This window comes from Chelonoidis abingdonii, chromosome 4 (genome assembly GCF_003597395.2).
Source record: "Chelonoidis abingdonii isolate Lonesome George chromosome 4, CheloAbing_2.0, whole genome shotgun sequence".
Classification (NCBI taxonomy): Eukaryota; Metazoa; Chordata; order Testudines; family Testudinidae; genus Chelonoidis; species Chelonoidis abingdonii.
In genome coordinates this window covers 82592291-82598977 of record NC_133772.1, presented here as the reverse complement: position 1 = coordinate 82598977, position 6687 = coordinate 82592291, and positions in this window count along the sequence as shown.

The following is a 6687-nucleotide window of genomic DNA, read 5'->3' as shown; positions in this document are numbered from 1 at the left end:
GGGGACAAAGACAGGGAAGACTTAGGTATGGGTGGGGTTCTGGGGGCCACTTAGGGGAGGGGTCTCAACGACGGCAGTTCCAGGGACACAGAAGCGGGGGACATGGGGTTCTAAAACCGGGGAAATTGGATGGAAGTGCGGAGGAGTGGATGGGAGCGGGGCCTAGGGCAAGGATCCTCCCCCTCTTTTTGATTATTGACAAATGGTAACCCTATGAGGGAGGAGCCAGGGAGGCACATGGCGCTGGCACCGCATACCAACACCACTGACAGCCTGCAGACCCTCGGAGGATGCCGGACTGCAGTCTGGGCCGGAGGACGCGGTGGCGCAGCTGCTCCCCGTTAGCAGCACCAACTGCTTTGCCAGGCCTGCTGCCGCTCTGCACTGGGCCAGCTCCTTCATGGCATGGGGCTTCAGCTGCGCTGCAAAGTCGGGAACGCTCTGGCTCTCCGTGTCCATCCGGAAGAACAGCTCCCTCACCTGCTGAACTGCAAACGGCTAAGCCCAGCAACAGTCAGTGAGTGACTGGGGTGGGGCCAACTGGGTGGTGGGGAGGGCTCTTGGGGGTGCTGTCACCTCCCAGGGAGTTCAGAGGGGTGGGGAAGGGCGAGAAACCATGGAGTCTGGAGAGCAGCCACCTGGGCAATAGAGCTGGCCCACTGGGGTCTAAATAAAGGCTCATTGTGGATTTGCCCACTCAATGAAACTGATGTGTGTGATGTGGGGCGGGTGGAAGTGGAAAGGTGGAAGTTTTTGCCTAGGGTGCAAGACTATCCTTGCACCAGCCCCTGCCCTAGGGTGCATGGCACCCCAGGTGATACGAACCTACGCAGCTAAACTGATCAAGATCTGCATTTTAATTTAATTTCAAATGCAAGACTTCTTAAACATTTTTAAAACTTGTTTACTACATACAACAATAGTATGTATAGACTTAGAGAGACCTTCTAAAAAACCATTTATATAATGTAATTACCAGCCGTTGAAACCTCTTAAAACAATTAAACAGAGGTTTGGAAACTGGAAAAAGGAACCTCCGGCAAAACAAACAAACAACCATCCCACTTCCTGAAAGGTTGCTACCCCCTAAATGTTGCTTGAATGCGACCAAGCCCAGGACCATTCTCTGCATACTTTGTGCTGGCAAGATTCCCAGACAACTTGCTATTGGCTTGGCAGTGGTAACGGTCCTACCGGGCAGACAAAAAGGCAGCTCTCTCCCCAACCTTCTGCAAAGGCTCATCCAGAGTACACTCCAGGAGAGCTTCATGAGCACTTGACCCGAGGATTCCCACTTCATCCCAGACATGTAACCAACTTTTTTCCAGTAGGTGATACTCTGGCCATGAAGCATCCCAATCCTCAGAGTAAATCAACATTAAAACACAACGCTTATTAAACCCTGTATGTAAAGTTAAAATGTGACTCCACCAGATAGTGCCTTCTAGCTGGCATTCAGGTCCAGAATGCACATTGGAAAGGTATTGGCATCCAAGAGAGATGAAAAGGATCCTGGCTCAGGGAGAACGGATTCTCCCCGCTTCTTCTGCTCGCGCATTCTCCTCCTCCTCCTCTTCTTCGATCCACAAAACCTCCCTCCCCTGTTGCGTTGAGACTCCCCCAGTTGCAGTGTCACGGACAAGTGGTGGGTAGTGGTAGGGTCCCGCATGCCAGTGGCAACCATTTTAGGTGCAAACTAGGCCGCCGCCCTAGGCACCTAAAGTGACATTGGAGGCAGCTATAAACTCCCCTCACGCGAAGGAAGTGAGATGAGGTGAACGGGGAGGGGGTGCACCAGGGAGGGCTGCCTTGCAGTAATAGGGGAGGCACAAACAGGGAATAACCTCCCCGCTCCACGCTCACCTCACCTCTGCCTCCGCTACTGAGCACATACAGCCACACCTTCTAAGTCTCCCGACACTCCAATCCCGCTGCATGCCTGGAGCGGGGACGGAGAAATTAGCAGCAGGGCTAGGGTGCACCAGTGGAGGAGGCAGAGCCGAGGTTGAGCTGGATAGGGGGGAAAACCACAGGGTTAGCTGGCCGTAAGGCGGGGCGAGGGAAGGAAGGTCCTCACCCCAGGCAGGTAGCTGCCGTGTGCGGGGGAGGTCTCACCCAGGCAGGGTTAGCTGCTGTGGGATGGGGAGTCCGACTGACTGCCCCTTTCCTGAAGACCCCAACCGCTAAATGCCCCTAGGACCCGTACCCATACCTGCCCTGACTGTCTTCAGCCCTTAGTCCACCCCCGCTGTCCAGGACGACTGTCGGGGACTCCCACGCGCCCATCCAACCACTCCCCGGCCCTTGATCAGGTTCCCCAGATATTGCCGACCATCTCAACCCTCCCCCTGCTGCTGACTGCCCCCGGGACTCCCCTTACCAGGATCCATGCTGGTTCAGACCTGGCTCACATGGAGGCAAAACTCCACGGTGGAGTGCCTGAGGGAGCTGAGGGGGGATTGCAAGAGGCAGTGGCGGTGGCAACTCATGACTTCGGGAGCTCAGACCTGAACGCAGTGAGGGGGAAGCGCAGGGTTGATGCTGTCCAGGTCTTGCGGCCTAGTTGCCCCCCGGGGGGGATTCCTGTCAGCGGATGCATGCAGGCCAGCGGTCCTCTGTGTGGCAATGGCCCCTTCCTAGCTCCGTTTCTCGCTGCGCTTGGGCTGTGGGCTCCGCGGAGAGTGAGCTGCTGCCCTGCCCGGCAGCGGCTCAGAGGCCCGCAACGTCCCAGTGGCTGCAGACTCCCAGGCAAGCCGCAGAATCCGACCGTGGTCGAGTGAGGTAGAGCCGGGGAGAGCTAATAGCGCTGCACTGCGTTGCGTGTCTGGGTTCCTGGCCGGCCAGCCCGCACTCAGCTCTGCTGGCCTAGTGGTTCCGTTCACTAGCCAGCCCCGTGCTGAGTGGGGCTGTGCAGCCTCGGGATCACGGCTGGCTGAGCCATGTGCCAGGGCAAAGTTCAGCTTGTTGTGCAAAGTGGCACGCATGCTCATAGGTTGGTTGTCCCCTGGTGTTAGATCATACCTTAGATGGTTTCTTCCATGAGAGTTTTACTCTACCAGCCTCTCCAGGCTTGTTAAAGATAAGCTTTTTTCCTGAACTCTCAAGATCCTCATTCTGCTGTTCTCACTCTTTCTTTTCCTGAGGGGTACGTCTACCTGCACGATATTCATTGTCGAGGATTAAGCTTAACCGATTTACAAACAGATCTAATAAAATCGTTAGCGCAAGTCTCGCAGGTAGTTTTGGAGGTGACGAGACTCTAGTGTTCCTAGGCTCCCATGTCTCCAAGAGAGGGCATACAATCTGATAATCAGCGCAGCGCGAAATCGAATTTGTTGCACTGTGTGTAGCTTTGTTCTGCTCCAGCTATGCGGTCATAGCTTCCCCTTCCAGGTTGGAGCACAGTGGGTGATGTGCGCGCAACATTGCCCCGAGGTTGGTGCTGGGGATACAGCTGCACCTCCCTTTGTGAATGCAGGGACAACCTTTGGCTCTTTCTTCGCGATTTTCTCTCGATGAGGTTGCTGGTATCGCTTAGACAGCAATCATTGCTGGATCAACGAACCGCGAGTAATTCCAAGTTCAACGCGCGACTGCTCCTGACGCCAAGCTAACCGTTGTGAATGGGGTAGCTGTTCGAGCTGTCGAGCGGTGATGTCCCGATAGTTCTCTCCACTCGCAGGTCTGGAGAGCACAAGTGCGCTGATGGGGAGAAAAACATTGTTGGCCCGCGGTGTTGGTGCTGGGTACAGGGCCTCGTACCCCTCCTTTGTTGGAGAGCAGACAACCCTTGGCCCTTTTTCCCGAGGGTGCATTGAGGCAAAGCCCATAGCACAGCAATGCATGGACCCTTGGACAGATCACAACAGTATCCTGGACCGGTTGTCAAAACACCTCGCGTAAACTCTTGCCAGCAGGCTTTCAGTACTATAAGGGGTGACATTACAGGGTACTTCAGGAATTATTATTTACTTTCTTCTTTCAGTGCTGGGGCGGGGGAAGAGGGGGGACTGACGAGGCTGTTTCCGTAACCACGGCAAAGGGACACCGTGTATTAAGCTACAGACATTTGGGGCGCTCGAGGCCGCCGAAAATGTCTGTGAACTTGAATAACACGGATGTGGTCTTGTGTGAGTTATCAGAACAGCTCGTCTAGTCTACTTTTTTCTCCTGTTCCATGGCATCAGACGATGAAGAGATAGTACATATATTAATCTTGTTAGTTATTCCTGTAATGTCCTCTTAGCTTATTCCTGAAATAGTCTTCCTTGGGTTGTTAGTGACCTTCATTTTGTAGAACCCCCTCCCTCCGGTCTGGGAGGAGTTCCGAAATCGATTTAAGGAGCCGTTTAACTCGATATTAATGATGACGTCGTGTGAACGGGTACAGCGTTAAATCGGTATATCGGCCATTAAACCGATTTAAAGTCGCAGTGTAGACCTGGCCTTAGATTCATGAAATCTGTCATTTCATGATCACTTTAATCCAAACTCCCTTTAACCTTCAGATTTGCAACCAATTCCTCCCTGTTATTCAAGGATAGAAGAGTCTCTGCATTTGTTTGAACTTCTGATGAAAACAAAAGACTCCCTCATGGTTTCTGTTCTGGATTCATTGCTGAACAGCAATAAAGCAAATATCATATATGGAAATGACATATACTACAAGGATTGGTGGTAGCTCTCTTTTCTGTTATTTTTCACCAGTTTAGCAAAATCCAAATGTTGCCTTTGAGGTGAGTTGATGTAGGAGCTGAAATAGTCATTCTGCAAAGCCAAAGTTCAATTCAATGCAATTATCTATTCTGAGCTGCAATGTGGCCCAGTGGCTCGGGCACCAGACTAGAATTCAGCAGACCTAGGTTCTATCTCCTGGTGAACTCGGCTTCATGTTTTTGTGCCTCTGTTTCCCTATTCGTAAAATGGAAATAATGATACTTCTCTCCTTTGTAAAGGGCTTTGAGATCTATAGATGTAAGCCACCATATAAGACCAAGGTATTATTATCTATTTGAGGGATTTCTATAGCACCCATCACTATGCTGTCTAGTGGTTAGAGCTGGGCATCAGGGTACCTGGCTCTTCTACTGATTCATTTACAACTCTGAGCTAGGTCAGGAAACTGAGACACAGACAGGTAAAGTGAGTTTCCCCAAGGCCTCCCGGAGTGTCGGTGACACAGCTAAGAGAACTATAATAAGTAAATACTGTACAATATTATTCTGCATAGTATCTTCTATATATGCTATATTGCAAAATGGTTTAGAGAGTTAATATCTCTATAGCTGTATTTTTTATTTATACAACACCAAATGTTTACAGCGTGCTTTACACAACAAGTAAAATGACAATTCCTTGCCCCAAGGTGTTTGCAATGTAATTCAAACAAAGTACACAAGAGATGACAACATACCATGATTGAATGCATGGTGGTAAGGGATGGAGGAATGAGGACAAGGGTTACAACAGGAAAAGAAAAAATGGAAGAAGAGGAGAGAAATTAAGTAGTATAGGTGAAAGAAAAAAAACCTTTTTGTCTGAAATTTGAAATGAAGAGGAGAGCTGATGAGGCAAAGAGATATAGGAAGTCTGTTCAAAGCTAAGTACTGCAGCTTGACTCTTGAATTTCTGATGTTGAATACTCACAATGAACTGCTCATGAATAAGCCACAGACCAAGAATGATTTGAATAGTGAATACATCTGAGACAAATGGAAGCTGCTTACAAACAATTCTAAAGCAGCTAAATTAATCAAGTGAATAATTTGAAACAAATAATTTATTTCTCTCTTCTCCATCTAGCCTCCCTAAATTTCTCCTGCAGTTTCTCTTGCTGATGAGAGTCTTCACTTTCTTACTTAAATCATTATGTACGGTTGCTGTGTGCTGTTAGCAGCTGCCAGTTCTACCCTACAGGTGCATAATGAGATTCCTGTACACAGAAACAATCCTTCAGGATGGAAATCATAATGGGTCAGATTTTTAAGGTACTTAGATGCCTAAAGATGCAGATAGGTGCCTAGTGGGATTTTCAAAAGCCTCATGGTGCCTAATGTCCATTGAAATCAATGTGAGTCAGGAGCCTGGTATCCCATTAGGCACCTATCCGCATCTTTAGGTACTTAACTACCTTTAAAAATCTGGCCCATGATGACTATAAGATATTTTTCATTCCTAGTGAGAATACCAACTTCCATTTATGTTTTCTAGCAATAACCTCTGCAAAGTTTTCTCTTGGTATTATGTGCACATCTAGTCTTCTCCACACAAGATCAAGTCAGTGCGTGTGTGTGTCACAACCAAGGAAAGAAATCTCTGCAAGGAGGAACAAGGGAGAGAAAAGGCATAGTTACTCAGTGAAGAACAGTCTCAGCTTGTGTGATGACCCTAATATTGCAAAGTCTATTATAACGATCTACCAGGCAAGGTTACCATCTGCTGAGGTGTCTAAGTAAACAGAGAAAATTGCGCTGTGGAGATTTTCAGTCCTCTGGTCCCTTCCATTAGTTATCTTGGCAGGTTTAATTCATTCCATTATCATTAAACGCCTTTCAAGCACAGAACAAAAGGAATGTTGTATGTTTAGCTGCAGCTCATTAAATACTAATAATTAACAATACCTTTCTCTTCTGCATCACCATACATCCAAGGAGCTCAGAGATTCATTGAGTTTAAATCCAGAAGGAA